The following is a 20907-nucleotide window of genomic DNA, read 5'->3' as shown; positions in this document are numbered from 1 at the left end:
TGCTTTAGATTACTCATTACTTTAAAAGTATTTAAAATATGTAATGCACTAGTAAATACTGGAGTATTGTGTGAAGTACAAGAAAGGCATATCATCATTTGAAGATCTGCAGCAGAGAACAAGCAAGTGTTTCCGAGGACTTAAGGGCGTGTCCTACTCTGACAGCCTCAGAGAATTAAACCTGTTTAGTCTAAAGCAGAGGAGACTGCGTGGACACATAATCCAGGTATTTAATATCCTCAAAGCCATTAATAAAGTAGATCTAGTAACATTCTTTCAGTTTAAATTTGAATCACGTACTCGAGGACATCGGTGGAAATTAAGGGGAAGTGCATTTAAAACTGGAAGCACATCTTTACGCACAGAGTTGTGGGACTATGGAACAAACTACCGAGCCATATAGTTGAAGTGGAAACCTTGACAACCTGTAAGAACCAAATAATGGTTCTAAAAGTTGATGTATTCACATAAATAAAAGGAGGGATAATTACAGAGAGATCTTTAAGAGATGAAATTAACAAAAAATCCACCTGTACTCTAGTCCCTTACTCCCTGGTATCAGTTTATATTGGGTCTTTAAAGCACTTTCCTGTAGCAATATTACCACAAATACTCCTTTCTCACCTGTCATTCCTTTCAACCACTATTACTGGCCTCTTATCCTCCAACCATGTCCAGCTCTCTTGCTGACTCCAAGTTCACTGACTTAAAATGCGGAAGGGAATATTAAACTCAAACTGTAAGTAGTATGAAGGTCATTATCAGTACTGTTGAGCTTACTGTAGTTCCATGCCAGTGGCTACTCTGTCTTTAGTGCAGGTCCTCCCTTAGTGGAGCCTGTTGTCCATGAATCTCCATAAGGGTTAATCCTTAATGTATAACACAGCTCTCTGTCTAACATATGGCACCCTGCTGCCTCATAGGAGCTGAATTTCACACCCTGTATGCACGAAAGCATTCCAAACAATGCAGCCAAGCTCCACCAATTCCAAGAATCTGCCTGTGCTGTGAGAATGTGAAAGTTTGCTAGTGTCTAATCTACTGTACATTTAAGGAATACTGTATTTTTCTTTTCCTGTTTATATATATATATATATATATATATATATATATATATACTGTATATGATATGTTATCTTTCTCTTTGCAATGACGTTGTTCAACACTATCAAGCTACCTCATGCATTCATCCACCCACTTCATTCAACCAAGCTGCCGCTTCTGTTAAAAAGAGGAAAATCAGCATTTCAATTATAGGAGGGGTTCCAGGGAATACGATGCACACTAGCAAACAGCGACATGTCGAACACCTTTACACCATTAAAAGACAAACCAGAAAAACTGGTATTGATACATTCAACGTCACTGTATTTTGAATATAAAATGGATGTATCCTTCAAATTCCTATTTAGATTCAGTCCACTTACAGAAGAAGGTAAGAGCGAATGGCATATGGGGTATTTTAAATAAGAGAGTTTTTAGTTACTATAATCATGTGCTTTGTAGGTTACTTGTTAATCAGGATTATTTTTAAAATAATTGCACCACGTTTTATTTAAAAAAAAAAAAAAAGCTCGTGCAGAAGAAAACATGATTAGCATTTTTATATTTAAATTGTAAAATATAAAGCAATTAAATCCTCTTTTTCTCGCTCTTCTATTTTGGTATCAATTACAAATAAGGTACTTTTTAAATAAGAATAAGCATATTGCATTAATTGTTGATCTTTGTAAAACCAATAGTTTGTATTGTTTAAATAGAGATTATGGAAATAAGGTGATAAGACGTTTAGCACGGATGACTATTTGGTTTTCCATGTGCAGTTTTCCGTTAGTGCGGGTCATCAATTAGTTCATGAATAAATAACACAAGCGTGAAGATTATCGAAGGATCAACATATCGCTTATTTTCTTTAGTGCAAATAATATTTCTACAAGGTGTTTTAGGATCTCACATTATACTTATTTACAGTATATACCGTTTATTAATTGGTGCACTGCCGCTCCATCCTGGATTTATCCCTTCCCTGTGTTGGAAACTGTCCTGACAGGCTCCGTCACGGTGCTCCCCGGTGTTGTAATCAGTTAGTCAGCATTAGAGATAAAGTCTGCACTGGTTTAATTGTTGTCATTCGTGTATGATGAGTTTAAGTGGGCACCGCAATCGGTAAGATAATGAGCGCCTGTGTGAACGCACCCTGCGATGGACTCAGACCCGTGGCTCATTGCTGCCGCACAAACTGAACAGACAACCGTTCCTCGCGACGCCTAACTGGATCAAGCGGTTTCCAAAAATTAATGGACTGATTTAAAAATAAGTCACTGGAAATTTGGACGGTTTTTATATGTATTTGTTTAAGTGTAACAAATAGATTACAATAATTCTGAATAAATCGGGACATTTTATTACAATAGATAACAGCAGCAGCCCACCTTCTTTAAGTCAGAATTAATTATCAATAGTAATGACGCGGTAGAGAGCGCTGCAGCCAAAGTGCTTATATATTCCCAGCGGAAACTTCCTTCAGTGTTTAGTTCTTGTGTTAAAAGAGACTCCGATTTTTACCCAGAGCCTAAAACACGCCTTTAGTTTACATCGGGCTGGTACTGGTTAATTTATTTACCACGATCACATAAAACGTAAACACACTGATGAAAAAAGACGGAAAAGACTTCAAGTACAATATACCGAATCGTTTGTCCAGATGTGATGTGTTAAATCTGCTGAGGATGCTCGGAGTCAATCAAGTTGAGAGTCTGAGGTCGACTTCAACAAAAACGTTTGAGTGCCTTTCTGGTAAGGTTCCCGTTAGCCAAACGATTCTCAGTGATTTACCTAACCAGCTAGCAGAAAGCTAGCGAAATTTTAATTAGTAGTAGTAATAATAGTAATAGTAAAAACCTGGCTCATCAACAGATGGATGTATTGATCGGTTGAAGAATGCACATTGGGATACGAAACGATTTCTCCTGTTGTTCTCATTTTCTGTTTTTAAGGTGTCTCATTAGTATCTAATATTAGTGCACTGTTTTTAGAACAGTAAGATGTGTCACAACAGATAACGTTCAGCCTCTATAAACTAGCAAGTAATATTAGCGGTTTGCCTTAAAGAATTAGATGACTATGTGTGGCGCGGTGGCACTGCTGCCTCGCAGCAAGTTAACTAGAGTTCGCGTTCCTGGTCCTCCGAGCGTGGAGTTTGCATGTTCTTCCTGTTTGTGTGTTTCCTCCAAGTGCTCCTGTTTCAGTCCAAAGACATGCAAGTTAGGTTGATTGTCGATACTAAATTGGCCCTAATATGTGGTTGGTGTGTGTGTGTGTGTGTGTTTGCCCTGCAGTGCACTGCTGTCCTCTCCAGGGTTTGTTCCTACCTTACCCACCTATGCTACCTGGGATAGGCTCCATCACCCCGCATGACCCTGTACAGGACTTAGTGGGTTAGAAAATGTCTGATATTAGATCAATTATTTTCTGGAATCTCCGATTTGTGTTAGTACAGGGGTTCCCAACTTTGGATGCCCACACCCCCAGGGGGTGTGACAAAGAGTAAGGGTGCATTGTGATTTGCCAAGGCTGTGTGAGGTGCGTTGTCTGATTTTATCGTGGTTTAATCTGTGTCTTGCAGTGTGCCATAATTTGTAGGTCGTTTATTAATTAGTGCTCCTGTTCTATGATATGGAAAGAATCAAACATTGCAAGTGCAATTGTGAACGAGCCGCAGAAATGTGGATTCTCACGAGGAAGCTGCAGTTGGAGTGTTTGAGAAAACAGAATTTGGACCTTGCAATAATATGTAGAGAAGGGCTGGTATTAAATTCTGTGCAAGCCCTGATCGAGAAGAGTCACTGATTTCAAGGTTTGATAGACATTTTTGCCAGGGTGAAGGGGAGTGCAAGGGGGACTGAATTTGATGCAACACCTGCTGCTTACTCTCAGCCCATCTCTCCTGCTGGCGATCCCAGCAGTAGCGCAGCAATTTTAACTGTGCAGTAAAATGCAGTGGGACAAAGTTCGCTAGCTGTGTTTCATTGCTTAGTGGCACACCAGCACCCGTTACTTCACAGGGGTTTCCAATCCCCCAAACCCCTTGATTGTTGATCGTGTGTCATTTCCTTGCTGTGCTTGATGCTTAGCGGTGAACCCCAAAACCTGGCTCATCAATTCAGTATTAAAGCTTCACAGGGGACACGTTTACAAGATTATTCAGATTTATAACATTTATAAAATCAGATTTGTGAAAATACCCACACTTTGGGACAATATGGAATATAGAATTAAGCTAAAAGGTGAGATATAAAGGAGAAGTCAAGGGGTGGAAAAACACACACAAAGAAGTAGAGAACGATCAAACTGACATGCAATGGTAGGACCAACATAACATTCAGGTGTGGCTGGGGATTTATCAAAGTGTTTGGACAATCAGAGTTTTTGATTTTTTATTTTGTACATTTAATTTATCAAGGACAAAGTTATTTATTTTCATTTATTTAGTATTTTTGTAACAATTAAAGATAACAGTGATAATAGAATGTAATTTCATGTGCTAGTAGAGTATAATGTAACATTTGCAGATCAAACGTTAAGTTTCTTATGAGTCCTGAAGACTCTCAGAATGGGTGGAGAACCTACCTGGAAAATTAGGAATAAAGAAGCCAGTGTAGAGCACTTACTGATAAGCACTTTGAAGACTCATCTCCTCTGCTTAAGTCCATTTGTGTGGAAGTTTTAGTGTAGGGTTCTGTCATTCAGTTTGTTCCCACAGTTGTGTTACTACTGCCCCTACAATCCCCAAAATAAAGCTTATAAAATGGCACTTTATTGAGTTATGCAATCCCTTGTAGAACACTTGCTTGACAAAGAACCATTTTATTTTGGGAAAGATTCTTTGCATGTGAAATTAGTTTGCCAGGCTCTGAAATGGTTCTTAATATGTGAACAAAAAATAAATCTTTAGTTGGCTACCAGAGGGCTGCAATGTCCAATGAACAAGGGCAGCAAGAAGCACAAAGGAAGATGAATTTAAGGGTCGCCATATTAGGTGAAGCGAGGTTCCTAAATGCATCACATGATCAAAACAGAAAAACTTTGTGCCTGTATTACTAAGAGGATGTTTCGCTCTGCTAGTTTTATAATATTGTATCTTAGATATACAACAGAATGCCCGGGTGGCCTGGGTAGGCGTTTGATCGTAGAGCCCCAGAGGTTTTTCTCCATTTTTGCTTTTTCCCCATTTGATCATCTGATCCTATTTGATTATTGTTTTTTTTTCTATTGAATGCCATCTGTAAAACACCCTGAAATATATTTTGTATTGGAAGGCACTATATAAATGCATGTTGTTGACATATCTTTAATAGACATCAGGTGTCAATATACTGTAAGACTGATGTGCTTTTATTAGCTCTTGGTTGTGGAGGGTCTATAGATAATTGTGTTTCCTACTTTATAAATACATCTCTCTATTATAAAAGAAAATCTTGAGATGAGACTATTGCCAAGAGATTTTTTCAAGCCACGTTCTCCTCTCAACCATTTTGAACCAAGCCCCTGGCCCTCTCACTTCTCATTCATGTGAATGCTTTTGTCAGACACAGTTCCTTCCCTCTCGGCTCTTATAAATTTTTATGTTTTCCTCATTTTAAGTTCACAGTAAAAGCAGACTTATTATGTCCAAATCTTATTGAAGAATTTCATCACGAAGGGTTATCAACAGAAGAAATGAGTACACAGGTATTCCTAGCAACGAGAAACAATGAAGTCAAACAAATTAACGCGAAAATTGTTGATCGGTTACACAGCAAATTGGTTAAATGCGTATCAATAGACTATGCTGTCGAACAATTCTGACATGTAAAATTTTAACAGGCAACAAGAAAGGTAATGTAGTACATTTTCCGCAGATAACATTAGACACCAAAGGAGATCTTGATATGCCGTTCATATTAAAACGTTTACAGTTTCCTGTTAGAATAAATTTTACTATGATGATTAACAAATCACAGGGACAAACATTTGAAAAAGTCTTATTATTTATTAGAGAGAACGAAAGAACTCACGGGCAGTTACACGCTGCGTTGTCACGATTTAAGTCCAAACACGGAATCAAAATTCAATGCGATATTGACGAAAAGTTAATTAAAAATCATTTATAATTAAGTTTTACAGTAAAAGTATAAGTTTAAAAAGTTATTTGCATGTTAATTTCAAAGCCAAACAGAATGAAGCAATATAACTCAACAAATACCTCTAACGCAACTTGAAACATAATTTTCTTTCAATTTATTACGTTTTATTATTTTTTACTATGGTTAATTACTCGCTGTAATGTAAAATAGTTAGTTCTATTATGCATATGTAACAATTTCCATCAAAATAACAATCTGTTTAAATTGTACATCCGCTTCCCCATATGTGAAAAAGCAAAGTGGCTAGCATATAGTGCCCACCTGGGGGTTGGCGGGCGAAGTGAGCAGGGGGCAAAGCGCCCTATAGTTTTATATAAAAAAAACCTAATGAAGAGTTAAAATCATTAAACAGATGAAGATAAGTTCCCAGCCACATATATGACTGCTGACATTTGGGTAACTTGTATTGAGAATTTATTTGTCACCAGGACATGTAAAAGAGGGAAATATATAAGCGGATGTAACTTTTCTTTAGTTAAATTTGAATTAGTAAATTAATCAGTAACTGAGGTCACACAGAATGTTTCTGCTTAAAGATGATTTTTAAAGTTTACATTTTTTAATTCAGATTTTTTAAAATTCATACAGCGTTCCAGATATGCCAATAAAAACTTATGTTCTTTGGCAAATTTCCTTGAGGAATAATTGTCTCAAACAGCAATAGAATCATTCCTCCAGAAACCAAGTTGTTTCACTCACAAACAGATGGACATAAGAATTGCAATAAGCATCTTTGCATTAAAAAATATGTAAAACCATCATTAGGTCTGTTTACTTTTCTCACCATTTCTGTTCCTGCCAGTAAGCAGGTACTGTAAGTTCACACATCCTTCTGATTTAAGCTTTGCTTTGCTTTAAACTAAGCAAGTGGGAATTGAGCCATGTCTCATCTTTACAGCAAAAGGCAGAGCTGATCACTCCAATAATATAACTTGGAATTCACCTTAGGGATAGGCATTTTACTGCCAACATAACCATTAGTTTTTATACTTGTGTGACTACTGCTTAAATAGTAGTGTTCATGTAAAAGAGCTTTTACAGTAGAGAAACAGATGACACTTCAATGTATGCTGGAGCCCTGTCCTGTGCACCAGGTAACGGACTGAGTATTACACTTTATTTTACTAAATCAGGCTGGTCCCTTTGTAACAGTGGGAAGATCATATCACTTACAAAAGAAAAAACTATTCTGAACAGATCTTAAATTAACGTTTTTATGTTTTGGCTTCAATGGTTATCACTGAGTATTGTGAATAAACTGAGCCCAACTACAACTGCCAGATTTCCAAGAAAAATCCAAACTAACAACATGGAGACACAGCTGGAAACTGGAAAGGGTTTATTTCACTCAAACTATAGAAAGTTTTTCTTAATTGAGAGATCCAGCCAAATAAAATGACAAGTATCTGTATGTGTATCTCTGAGTCTGTCCTATTGCTAAGTTTAAGAAGAAGAAAAAAATAAAAAATTGAAAAAGAAGGGATAAAGAAATCAAAAATGATGATAATACCAAATAAGGGACTAAAAATAGGAAAATTGGCCTTATTGGCCTATTCTGTTGTCCAGTGTTATATCCCAGGAACAGCAGCATGGTGGCGACTTTCTTGCACCCACTCGTGCGATGTGAAAAAGGTTTATAGTGGTAATGCTAAGAACTGATAACTTTGACACACATGTTGGGAAACCAAAGCCTGCGTTTAGAGCCTAGAGTCTATAAACTGGGCCGATACTGTAGCGACCACGCTTCAACTATAAGAGGTGTCAGTTCAACGAGTAATGGCGAGAGAAACAGGAAGAGTAGAAGGAAAAAGAAAAGGCTGTCTTAAGAGAAAGGGGGCAGTTGCGTATTATTATACCAGACCGATTGGACAACCCATGTATCAAATAAAAAAATGAGGCCTGCATTGATTACTTAGATTTTAACCCATCTTAGATGGGTAGTACAGCTAATATGATATCTTCACAGTACTAGGGTGTTGTACTGTGTTAGCCATTATGAATGTAGTGAGAAGTCAAGCAAAATGACACCTTTTATTGGCTAACTAAAAAGATTACAATATGCAAGCTTTCAAGTCAACTCAGGCCCCCTAATCAGATGTACATCTTGCTGAAGAACAGGCCTGAGTTGCCTTGAAAGCTTGCATATTGTAATCTTTTTAGTTAGCCAATAAAAGGTGTCATTTTGCTTGACTTCTCACTACATTCATAATGTAGGTTGGGTTGGGCATGTTTTCTTCTGAAAAATGACAAAAGGAGAGGAGCGGAGAAGTTAGGGGAGATACCATATTCATTAAGCTGGTTCTCCCAGGGCGAGGCTCATCCATTGCACTCCGGGTATGCTGACCCCTGTGATTTCCCCAAATGCGGGAAACTTGACTGCATAATTTGTGGTAGTGGGGGACTGCGTTCGCGCTCTCTCCTGATCTTTTTTTTTTTTTTTTTTATTGTGAATTTCCCCTTGGGATTAATAAAGTATCTATCTATCTATCTATCTATCTATCTATCTATCTATCTATCTATCTATCTATCTATCTAAGTAGAGTGACTTGTTATTCCACTTTTCTATTACTTTCATCCCTGATCCCTGTAAAATGTTCCATATAAATAAGGAGTTTAGGGGGTGTAGTGGTGAAATATCTGTTAGGCACCTCTCATGTAGGGCAAAATGTCCGTCTGTATTAAACCCCGCAATACCATCCTGCTTATCTTTTGAAGAATTTTATTACAATAATTTGAATAAAATAACAAATCTACATTAACTTACTTGTACCTAACCTAACAGGTAAAACCTGACAACCTCATAAACCTGAAATTCCAACAATAAGTTCTAAAATCAAACCAATGTTCTTTAGCCATATATTGTACATGCTATAGAAAATATTGGAGAAAAGGATGATAAATTGTGCAGTAACTCAAAAATAAATTTGATGCCGAAATTCACTACATTATAATGTAACGCTGAACTGTATTCAACTAAAACATAATAGCCTGGTCAGTCAGAAGTAGCACTTGGTGATTCAATACCTTCTCAATTCATTTTCTTTCCAAAAAATATAGAGCCAACATTTATTTACTTTGTGTGTATTTATGTAACAAATCAACAGTAACCTTGCATTTTGCCCAAAACTCGGCATGAAAATCAGACTAGGAATGGCTGACATCACAAATGCCAGCTCCAAAAATCCCAGCAGAATGCTAACATAGTTTTTTGTAGCTAAAACTAATGGAGAACACGTCTGCTGTATAAAGTGGAAGACAATTGATAGTAGAAAATTGGATCTTCCTATGCAATATCAGTATATGAAAGATTTAAATTCTAATTATTCTTCATAAGTAAATTATATGACCATATCAAGTAAGTGTATTCACCTACATTTAAGTTACACAAAGTTCAATTTTTAACACAGGCAGTTATAAATAAGGTAATCAGTGTTCTGCGACATCTTGTAACCTCTCATATTGTAAGCATGTTGGGCTTAGAGGTCAAAGTTTGTTTTACAATGATGAACATATAGTAACTGAAAAAATTAGGAGAATGTGCACTGCCTTTTAAGATTTCTGAATGGAAACCAGCATATTGTTCAGGTTTGGAATAACTGATTCATATGGCTAAAAAAAATTATGGTGCTTGACGTCACCACCACAGATTAGCCCACACATCTGTTTTCTAAAAGCATTAATTTGGGTACGTACTTTATTATGGTTGTACCTTGAATGTAAACAAGATAGACCTGATTGTAAGCTCTTGTCTTAAATATTTCCCATCAACACTCCAGAGTTAAACTGAAGATGTGCTATCTTGAAATGCACTTGACATCATCTTCTGTACCTACTAAGTTATTTGTACAGGGCTGCAGGCATTTTGGTTGCAACATACCAATTATTTTTCATACTTGTGTAACTACCACTTAAGTAGCAGTACCAATATGGAAGAGACTATACAGTAGAATATCATTTATGTTTCACATTGTCACTTGAGTCTACTTTGGAGCAATGCCCTGCCCACCTAAGTAGAGAGAGAATACTATAATTTAACTAAATCACGCTGATCCCTTTTCTAACATTGAAAAGGTCACACTATTTCAAAAGACAAAATTCTTCTGAATGGATCTTAAATGCCTACTTTTATGTTTGGGTGGTGCAGCCTAGTTATCACAGAAAGTTCTGGGGTTGAAGCCATTGGCACTGTCTGTATAGACATTCTGCTCATGTCTGCATGGGTATTACCCCTGGCTTCACTCCCATAACCCAACTGATGATTGAGCATGAGTCTGCTTCTACCGTGCACCTAGTGTTTCTAAGATGAGCTGTGGCCCTTTACGATTCAGAACTGGATCCAGGATCCCAATTACATTAGAACATTAGAACAGTCGTGACAAGAACAATCCATTCAGCCCGACAAGCTTGTCCATCCAATTCCCCTAAATTGTCCAGAATAATATCAGATTGAGATTTGAAGGTCCCTAATGTAATTTCCTGAAGAGTGGGACTTTAAAGGCCTAAAAATGTTCCCAGACATTTTCTGTGGCTGTTGACTATATGATGAACTATAATGAAGCTAGTTATATTTTAAGAATTAACTTGAACCGTAACCCTCACCAGGAAATGCAGTTTCAGAGGATGAGACAAAATGAGACTTAACTGGGGTTTTAATTTCATACTGTGCGTGTGTCATTGTTTCAAATGTGGCCAATCACTCAATGGATGACTTTTTTAACTGATTATGCAATAACAATTTTTGCTTGAAATTTGTTAACTTAGCCTCCCAAAAAACTGTATTTCCGTTTCTTAGCCAAAAGTGTTAATTTTTACAGTTTGATTGGCTTTCTCAGACACACCAGTGGGTATGGAAAATGAGTGTACAAATATGTTAATAAATACACAATCTACTTAATTTTATTTTAGCATGTTGAAGGAAGAGTTGACACTTAGGAAAAGAAAAGTATGTTAACTTTAATCTGTTTCCTAGAATTATCATCATGGATGTTGTAAACAGACAGCCACAGTCTACGAATGTACACAGAACAACAGATTGGACCACAGGTGTCTGTGAGTGCTTTGATGACATGCCTGTCTGTGAGTAATTTCATATTTTCATTAATTTTTTTGAATTTCTAATTTTTTCTTGAGAGATTCAGCATAAAAGTCATAGCTCTTTATTGTTGAATTGACTAATAGTTTCTGAAGCTCTCCTTTAATCTGACCAAAAATGAGCAACAAAAACTCCTTTATAGTCAGCAAATGTGGCACAATTGTTTATGTGGGACAAGATTACAGCCACATCATTGTTTTATTTGAAAAAATGCAGACATTGGTCCCTGTTTTCACCAATTGTCTGCACTAACCCTGCATTATTAAACCAAAATAATGAAGTCCTTTGAAAATGCTCCTCAGAGCCATGTACATCTGAATATGCCAGCTCATAATCGCAATGTGGAAGAGTAAAAACATAGACCTTTGAAGGTGCAGACTCTAATTTGTTTGTCTGATTTGTGTGTCCTTATTATGCATGTCTCATTCTCTGATTGGTCACCATTTATGGAAGAAAACCATATTCCAACATGGTGGACACAGTTGCTTTCAATGACGTTTGTTGTGCTGCTTACTTGTAAGCATCAAATTTGTATTTTGTACAGTTTGAATGCTGCATGCATGCAGAAAAGGCAAATAATTTACAAAACAAGAGCTTTGCAATAGCTCTTGTGGCTTATGTTGTTACCATTCCTTCAATGATTTTTTTGATGGTGCATGCCCATCCACTGTAGGTGAACGTCTACATCATATGCATTTTTGATCATTTTAGTGTAGATGGAGACACTTTCATTAACAAAAAAAATACTAAAAATACTTATTGTGGACAGAGAATGTTATTATTTAAAGAGCCTGTTTTAAAATGAAAACTTATTAATGTGGACATAACTTAATACAAAACTGTACCAGACAGACTTTATAAAAAAATGTTACAGAACTTGAGGTGTGCAATGGTAGTTGGGGTTAGGATAGGGGTAACAATATGAAAGAAATAGTACCTTGTTATTTAAAACTTTACTTTATTTGAGTAAATGATCTCAAGTCTTAGTTTGCAAAAATCCTGCATGTGTTCTGTTGTTAATACCGTATATGCTCACGTATAAGTCGGGTCTTGAAACCCGAAAAATCAATCATAAAATCATACCCCGACTTATACGCCCTTTCAAAAATACGACACTTAATTTTTTTTTTACATCTTCTTTCCTACTCCAGTCTCGCATCAATTTCTCAGATGCATCGAATTTTGTTGCAGCAGCACAGTTACCAATTTCTTTCACTACTTCAACAACATTCAATGTAAAACCAGCTTCATATTTTCTTCTGATTAAATGCTCCATCGTAGATAAGGGATGCTCTTATGATAAAGGTGTATGAGGGTGTGAGATACAAAAAACACAAATCAGTGCAAACGTTGTTTCGGAATAGTTCGGGTATTACCGTATGGTCATGTAGGCACAATAGAGAGAGAGGTTAGGAGCACGCACTGATGCAGCGCATTGCCGCACCCACATAGAAAAAAAGGCAGTGTGCTCTGTGGTTACTCTCTCAGGTGGGCATTAGCATATCATAATCCTTTGTACCAATAGCGTGAGTTTTCCACATTCGACTTATATGACCAACATTATAAAATACCAGAAATTATACTGTAAAATCAAGTCTCGAATTATCCACGGGAGAACTTATCCACGAGTATATACGGTATCTGGCAAAAAGCAGAACAGAGATGTATGACCAGGAAAAGGAGGAGGAAACTACTCATAATGAAAGACAGGCAAGGAATCATACTACTGAGAAAGAGAAAATACCAAACAGCAAAATCCAATGCGCAAAACCAAAACACAGCAATAGTCTCAACACCAATATCTTTTTAATGTTATGATCCTGTTTTTTCTTTAAAAGTTTATGGATTTTTTATAGTGTTTATTTTATGTTGTGTCTTAGGGGGGATTGGAATAAAGAGAATTTATATGCAAGCTTCATTTTATGCTAAAGGCAATTGTTAAAATTGTTAAAAAATATTGAATGTCTTATCTTGACATTAGGGTTAGGGTTAGGGATGGCTGGTGTATAGCTGCTAGCCATGTGGCTATGCGGGGCAACCAGAGGACACTGTACTGATCTGAATCTAACACTGAAAAAGAAGAGACCATAACAGCAGCAGGAAATGAATCATAGACAGAAGGAGAATTGTAACCAAGAAGATGAGAACAACTGAACAGCTTTAGCCAAAATGCAAAACAAATTGATAGTCAAAAAAGTCATGCAAAACTTCTGGATACTAGAAGAACAAGAAATAAAACATTTAAATCCAATCATGGATACCAGCAGCTACATTTGCGGCAGTGTTTATAGTGTTGCACCAGTGACGTAAGTAACTAGCAGAGGTATCAAAGACAGAAACGCAAAATGGTGATGCGCTAAATAAATATTACAATATAAATACACTTTTTCCAAGAGATAAAAAAATTTTTTATCAAACTCAGGCAAAAGAATACTCATTAAGAAAAAAGCAATTTTTCACAAAACAAAATTAATATTAACCACAAGAGGGACAACAAATAAATTTAACAAAACTGGTAATTCACAACAGCCATGACCCATGATGTAACCGAATAGTGGGTATAAAAGTCATGGGTCATGCACTTCCTGTTTATCTGAGATTGGATAGAAATCTATAACTTTGAGAGTCTCTATATTAATCATAGTCTTCTTGATATCATAATTTGTACAAAGTTATTTTGACTATGTATTTGTTTAGTGATTTGGCTGCAATGGCAGACAGTTAAGATTCACACTTTTGACCTGTGCTTGAATTGTGTCTTATGTTTAATCTTCTGATCTTCCACATTAGTTTCTTCCACACTTCTCAATGAAAGGGATGCAATATATGAATAATTTTGCAATTGTGCTGCTATCTTAAGAATCATAGTGTACAACAACAGTGTTTATGTGGTATCATATCTATAAATAACATGCCCATTGCCACATAAAAAACACAAGATTTAGTGGAGCATTCAAGAGAATAATAATATAAAATATTACCATGGTGATGTCACCATGATCATTTTAAATTATTTCAGTACATCCAAAAATAAATAATACACAACTGTAGAGTTAACTTCAACCACAATATTAAGGCAATGTAAATTATGGTTTTTTTCTATCTATACCTCTACAGTGTTTCTGGGATCAATTAATTTGAATAAGTGGTGTATGCATTTAAGATATACAGTATCTGCATTTTACAAGGCATGATCTGCTTATGAGATTTCAGACACTTCAGTTTTAAGGTTCTATTTGCATCTGGAAAAAATATAACTTGAACTTTAAAGATCACAATGAACAATGTGACATTGCTCCAGGACACTGAAAATCCTGATCTGGCTGCTGTCTGTCTGGAGTTTTTACATTTTCTCCTTGTTCTTTTTTTCCAGGACTACAGGTTTCTTCCCACATGCCTAGGATTAATACCAGGCTCTAAATTGATTGGTTATGAGTCAGTGTAGCTATGCCTTATAATTGGTCCATCCTGGGCTGCTTCCTCTTTTTGTATTATAAGGATAGACCCTGGCTCTCCAGAGAAATATAAATGTTATTACTTAATGAATTATTTTGCCATGCTTGCTTAATTTTCATGCTAACCACAGCCCAATGCACATTCATACCATTATTGTATCACACGGTTTTAATAAAATTGATTTGTACCATTGATTTACCTGGAACAATTTTACTCTTATAGGGAATTAACTTTTTAATAATTCAGTCATGTAGAATGCAAATAACAAGAACTGCCTATATATTCAAATCCACTGATGTCTTGTTGCCCTGTTTCAGGTCTTCTGGGTACCTTTGTGCCATGTGTGCTTGCATGCATTATATCTAAACAATATGGAGAGTGTCTCTGCTTGCCTTGCCTACCAGGAACCTTGATGTCCTTGAGAACAGGAATAAGGGAGAGACATCACGTGCAGGTACTGTATGCCATATGGAAGGGTTGTGTTACGATCTCATCTGTCTACCAATGGAAATCAAAGGCAGTAAGGCATTAAGCAGAATTTAGATCTATGTTTACATTGGGATTCAATGTAATAAAACAGGTTGTCACTTTATTGTTCTCATGGTTGTTAGTTTCATAACTCAGTGGTGTGCCTTCAGTAAAAAAAAAAACTTAAGAAGTAGAATCACTTTTTTTTTTTTAATTGAGCACAGTCACAAAACTTGTTCAAAGCAAGTAAAATGACTGCTTGAATATATGTAATGCTTTAAGCTTTAAGGGCTGGACGGCAGTGCAGTGGTAGTGCTGCTGCCTCGCAGTAAGGAGACCTGGTAATCCCTGCGTGGAGTTTGCAAGTTCTCCCCATGTCTACATGGGTTTCTACCAGGTGCTCCAGTTTCCTCCCACAGTCCAAAGACATGCAGGTTAGGTGCATTGGCAATCCTAAATTGTCCCTAGTGTGTGTGTGTGTGTGTGTGTGTGTGTGTCCTGCAGTGGACTGATGCCCTGCCCGGGATTTGTTTCTGCCTTGCACCCTGTGTTGGCCGGGATTGGCTCCAGCAGACCCCCATGACCCTGTGTTAGGATATAGAAGGTTGGACAATGACTGACTGACTTTAAGCCTTAATGTCTTCTTAACTTCTTTTTCAGAGGTATTTAAACTGTCTTCCACCTACAACAGCTAAAACATTTATTTCTAGAGCACATTTTCATATAATATACCTAGTGTTTAATGAAGCTTCAGATGCAGATTCATTCGATGTCCTTAGAAAACTCAGTTTATCATTTCATTGCTTGTGATACTCGATTAATTGTGAGCTTGAAAACATTGACAGCTATCATGACTTAGATGTGACAAGCACCGCATCAAACAAAAAAATGTATATACTGTAAAAGTATGTCTAAAAGGTTTAAAAACAAATTACTTTTTAACATGTAGTGTTAACTAGAATATTATTATTTAGATAGATAGATAGTCATATGAAAAACTTTGGGAACCCCTCTTAATTCTTTGGATTTTTGTTTATCATTGGCTGAGCTTTCAAAGTAGCAACTTCCTTTTTAAATATATATGACATGCCTTATGGAAACAGTAGTATTTCAGCAGTGACATTAAGTTTATTGGATTAACAGAAAATATGCAATATGCATCATAACAAAATTAGACAGGTGCATAAATTTGGGCATCCCAACAGAGATATTATATCAATGCTTAGTTGAGCCTCCTTTTGCAAATATAACAGCCTCTAGACGCCTCCTATAGCCTTTGATGAGTGTCTGGATTCTGGATGGAGGTATTTTTGACTATTCTTCCACACAAAATCTCTCCAGTTCAGTTAAATTTGATGGTTGCCGAGTGTGGACAGCCTGCTTCAAATTATCCCATAGATTTTCGATGAAATTCAAGTCAGGGGTCTGTGATGCCCATTCCAGAACATTGTACTTCTCCCTCTGCATGAATGCCTTTGTAGATTTCGAACTGTGTTTTGAGTCATTGTCTTGTTGGAATATCCAACCCCTGTGTAACTTCAAATTTGTGACTGATGCTTGAACATTATCGTGAAGAATTTGTTGATATTGGGTTGAATTCATCTGACCCTCGACTTTAACAAGGGCCCCAGTCCCTGAACTAGCCACACAGCCCCACATCATGATGGATCCTCCATCAAATTTGACAGTAGGTAGCAGGTGTTTTTCTTGGAATGCGGTGTTCTTCTTCCGCCATGCAAAGTGCTTTTTGTTATTTTGTTATGACCAAATAACTCAATTTTTGTCTCATTGGTCCAAAATGAATCTGGCTTGTCTAAATGAGCATTTGCATACAACTACCGACTCTGTTTGTGGCGTGAGTTTCTTTCTCATCACCCTGCCATACAGATGTTCTTTGTGCAAATTGCGCTGAATTGTAGAACGTATACTGATACACCATCTGCAGCAAGATGTTCTTGCAGGTCTTTGGAGGTGATCTGTGGGTTGTCTGTAATCATTCTCACAATCCTGCGCATATGCCGCTCCTGTATTTTTCTTGGCCTGCCAGACCTGGGTTTAACAGCAACTGTGCCTGTGGCCTTCCATCTCCTGATTACATTCCTTACAGTTGAAACTGACAGTTTAAACCTCTGAGATAGCTTTTTGTAGCCTTCTCCTAAACCATGATACTGAACAATCTTTGTTTTCAGATCTTTTGAGAGTTGCTTTGAGGATCTCATGCTGTCACTCTTCAGAGGAGAGTAAGCACAACTTGCAATTGACCACCTTAAATACCATTTCTCATGATTGGACACACCTGTCTATGAAGTTCAAGGCTTAACGAGCTAATCCAACCAATTTGGTGTTGCAAGTAATCAGTATTGAGCAGTTACATGCATTCAAATCAGCAAAATTACAAGGATACCCAAATTTTTGCACAGCCGGTTTTTCACATTTGATTTAATTTCATACAACTAAATACTGCTTCAGTAAAAATCTTTGTTCAGAAAACACCCCAGTACTCAGATGTTCCTAGGAAATGAAAGACATACCACTGTTATCTTTTTCTGTTGAAAGTGGAGTAAATTATTATGCAGGCTGAGAGGGGTTCCCAAACTTTTTCATATGACTGTAAGTGTCAAGAATAGGAGTATTACAAAAGGAAGGAAAAGCTTCTGACTTGGCTAAGATAAGAGCAGTCAATGACGCTTTATGAAGGTACTGTATATTGCTATACAGTATGTGTGAAGGAGCCCCAGTCACATTTCTTAACATAACTCTGCTGAAAATTGATTGATGAGTACTTTCAAGGAAGAAAAGTACTGTATGATGATGGACAGGGTGTGTAGCATAATATTGTCTGGTTTTGACTTTGGTTTGGCTAGCAACTTTGAATTTAGTGAACACTGTTAAAACTTGATGAGCAATTTGATGACATTTACCATTTCAATATGTTTGGCATCCAAAATATCTTCACTTGATTATTAAATACTGTCTGTTTGTTCATCTATGAAAAATTCCTAGTGATCATGGCACACTTCCGCTAAGAAACTGAATTTAATTTTTTTTTCACTCATATGTGACACGCTTTGAACAATAATTTGAACAGTCAAACAAAAAATAATAGACAAATTGAGGCATAGATATGAGACACAAATTGGAACTGAGTGACTTTTAGCTTCAAATTGAACATGGCCTTTACTGTAATGACAATATTAACTAATCACATTGTTCAATAGTTCTTACTGCTAAAGTCAATTAAATGATGTTTCCTAACTTAAAAATATATTTTTCCAGGGGTCGATTGTAGAGGACTGGTTTATGTTGTGCTGCATTCCTCATTGTGCACTTTGTCAGATGAGTCGGGAGCTGAAAATAAGACAATGAAGAAATGAACCACGTTTCCTTCCATTAGACTTTGAAATCAGACACAATTATTGTGTCTTAATAACATGAATGAAAGGAAGAAAAAAATAAAAATCAGACGTGTTAAATAAAAAAAGCAAAACAAAAAGAAATCTTACATACATGGATTGCTACTTGAATGCTGTTCATTATATGTGTTATAAATAAAATGTATTCTTGATGCTGTTTTCTCTTAAAAATGGTAAACATTTTAAGCTCTCCTGTACAATTGTAATGATGGATAATGTTCATCTGTGAGCTTGAGAATAAATAGTGATGTCTCAATTAATTTTCCTCAGGAAGCTATAGTAGGAGTCAGAAAATGTGCGCAACGTTTGTTGAATACGTCATGTCTATGACAGATAAGTAAAGTGTTGCTTCTTCAGAAACAGTGTGTCACTTTAATAAACAGTGTGTCACTCTTATTTGAACTCACAATTATAACAATCCATGGTGTGAGAAGTGTGAACTTGGAAAAAAATATTTCGATTCAACTAACTTTAGATGGTCTGCAGAAAGTGAGACGGTTCAAAGAACAACAAAAAACTGAACATACAATATATTTTGACAGAGGAATATAACATGTACTAAAGCTATGTGAAAGGGATAGAGTAAGGATCAAAGACAACACAAACACCTCGACACAAAAATGTACCGTCTGAAAACAAGTGCAATCAAGATCATTCCACATACGTACAGAAGAGGGTACTGTATTATGGAGAAATCGTCAGCATCTCCTGAAGGCAACAACTTTTAACAAATTTTTAATCAAGAAGAATATTCTAATAATGAGCAGGAGAATGTTGTTGAAGAAAGATTAAATGAATGGCAACAAGTAACACTCAGGAGATCTGATTGTTAGAGGAAATGTTCAGAAGAAAATGATTGAGTCATGCTAAAACAAAACAAAGAATACGAAGATTTTAGGTGTCAGCTCTTGTATATAGTTTGAAATTGTGACCTTCAGAATGCTGTTACACATATTGATACCAATTTAAAGATATGAGAATCTTTTGAGCTTGTAAAGAAAAGAAGATGTAACGATAGGTTATGTTGATCTGTGAACTTCAGAGCTAATAATGATGTCTGAATGAATTTATCTACAAGAAACTGTAGTGGGAGTCAGAGTGCAAGGGTTGTTGTCTATGGCGTGTTTATGACAATTCAATTGAAGTGTTGCTCCTTTCCAAACAACATGTTTCTTTGTTATTTTGAGCCCACAATGATAACAATGCAATATTATTCTTGCTTAAACATCTGATAATCCAAATGTATTTAATTTTTTTCAGTCACTTAGCAATTTTTAGATTTAATAATAATTCTTCAGAATTTAAAAAAAGATTTTAATGATTAAAATTCCATATTACTTCCTCATGTATAAGGGGCTTTCTGGTTTTCAAAATTTGCAGCGTATAAATCAGAGGTGTTCATATGTGTAAGGAGTTAATCTAAACATTTTTATGGAAACATTCATTAGACTGGAAAAATATTAGTCCGCCATTTTATGGTGAGGAGATCAACATCATGAATTGTTTCAACATTTCAGTAGGTATAAATGTGTAGCACTGTATGTTTAATTTTTGTGATGAAATTTGTATTGAGTAGAATTCACAAAGAAACAGAATGCCACCCAAACATACCCACCCACAAAATGAGTATTCCCTGAGAGTAACTGGAACACACCACAGACTTGAGATGCCTAAACAGACTAGGAGAGAAACCCACCACCCCAATGCACAACTGAATATGTAAAGAGAGTGAAGGATCCCCTACCATCTGGCACCTTACCATCTTCACATAACAGGACCACTTCTGAATGTTTGAGCCAGATGAATTATTGACCTTCGCCATTGAGAGTTCAAGAAGAAGACAACAGAAACAAACTTTCCAGATGAGAGAAGAATGAGAGTCATCAGATTTCAAAACAGATGGGTAAGGCTTTCTTAGCAGCAATAGTTTCCAATGTAAGAAGCCTCTGCTGGAGGGAAGAAATAAAAAGGGAAGAGATGACCAAGAAAAGAAAAATTAATATTAACAGCTAAAATGTAGGATAGAAGAGCAGCTATATAGATCCAGAAGCTAGATAATAAGGAGCAGTCATAGAACATATGTAGAAAGGTACCTGCAGTATTCAACAAACAGGTATTACAATTAAGAACATTAATAACCAGAGATGACAATTGAATCCTTAGTAGTAGAGAATTGGCAGACCTGGACCAGGTGTCTTTTAGAGAGATAATGTGCACCCCTAAGGAGCTGAAAGATGAGATTACATACCAGACAGTTAAAGGTAGGTAGGTTAGTGGAGGATGTTACAGTCAC

At 36.4% G+C, this 20907-nt stretch overlaps 1 long non-coding RNA gene and 1 other non-coding gene across 3 annotated transcripts; both read left to right on the top strand.

Annotated features, from left to right (window-relative positions):
• The first annotated feature begins 1317 nt into the window (after positions 1–1317).
• On the top strand, positions 1318–18881 carry LOC127528866 (uncharacterized). Of its 2 annotated transcripts, none has more exons than XR_007935472.1 (4): positions 1318–1435; positions 11155–11261; positions 15051–15187; positions 18478–18881. It is a non-coding gene; the product is annotated as an uncharacterized LOC127528866 (long non-coding RNA). The 2 variants fall into 2 exon arrangements; XR_007935473.1 differs by lacking the exon at positions 1318–1435 and adding an exon at positions 2779–2796.
• Positions 8450–8607, top strand: LOC114655197 (U1 spliceosomal RNA). The gene has a single exon (XR_003716860.1). It is a non-coding gene; the product is annotated as a U1 spliceosomal RNA (small nuclear RNA).
• Positions 18882–20907: the final 2026 nt, after the last annotated feature.

The sequence above is a fragment of the Erpetoichthys calabaricus genome, chromosome 7 (genome assembly GCF_900747795.2).
Source record: "Erpetoichthys calabaricus chromosome 7, fErpCal1.3, whole genome shotgun sequence".
Lineage (NCBI taxonomy): Eukaryota > Metazoa > Chordata > Cladistia > Polypteriformes > Polypteridae > Erpetoichthys > Erpetoichthys calabaricus.
The sequence above is the reverse complement of the archived record's forward strand: the minus strand, read 5'-3'. Positions and strand labels throughout refer to the sequence as shown.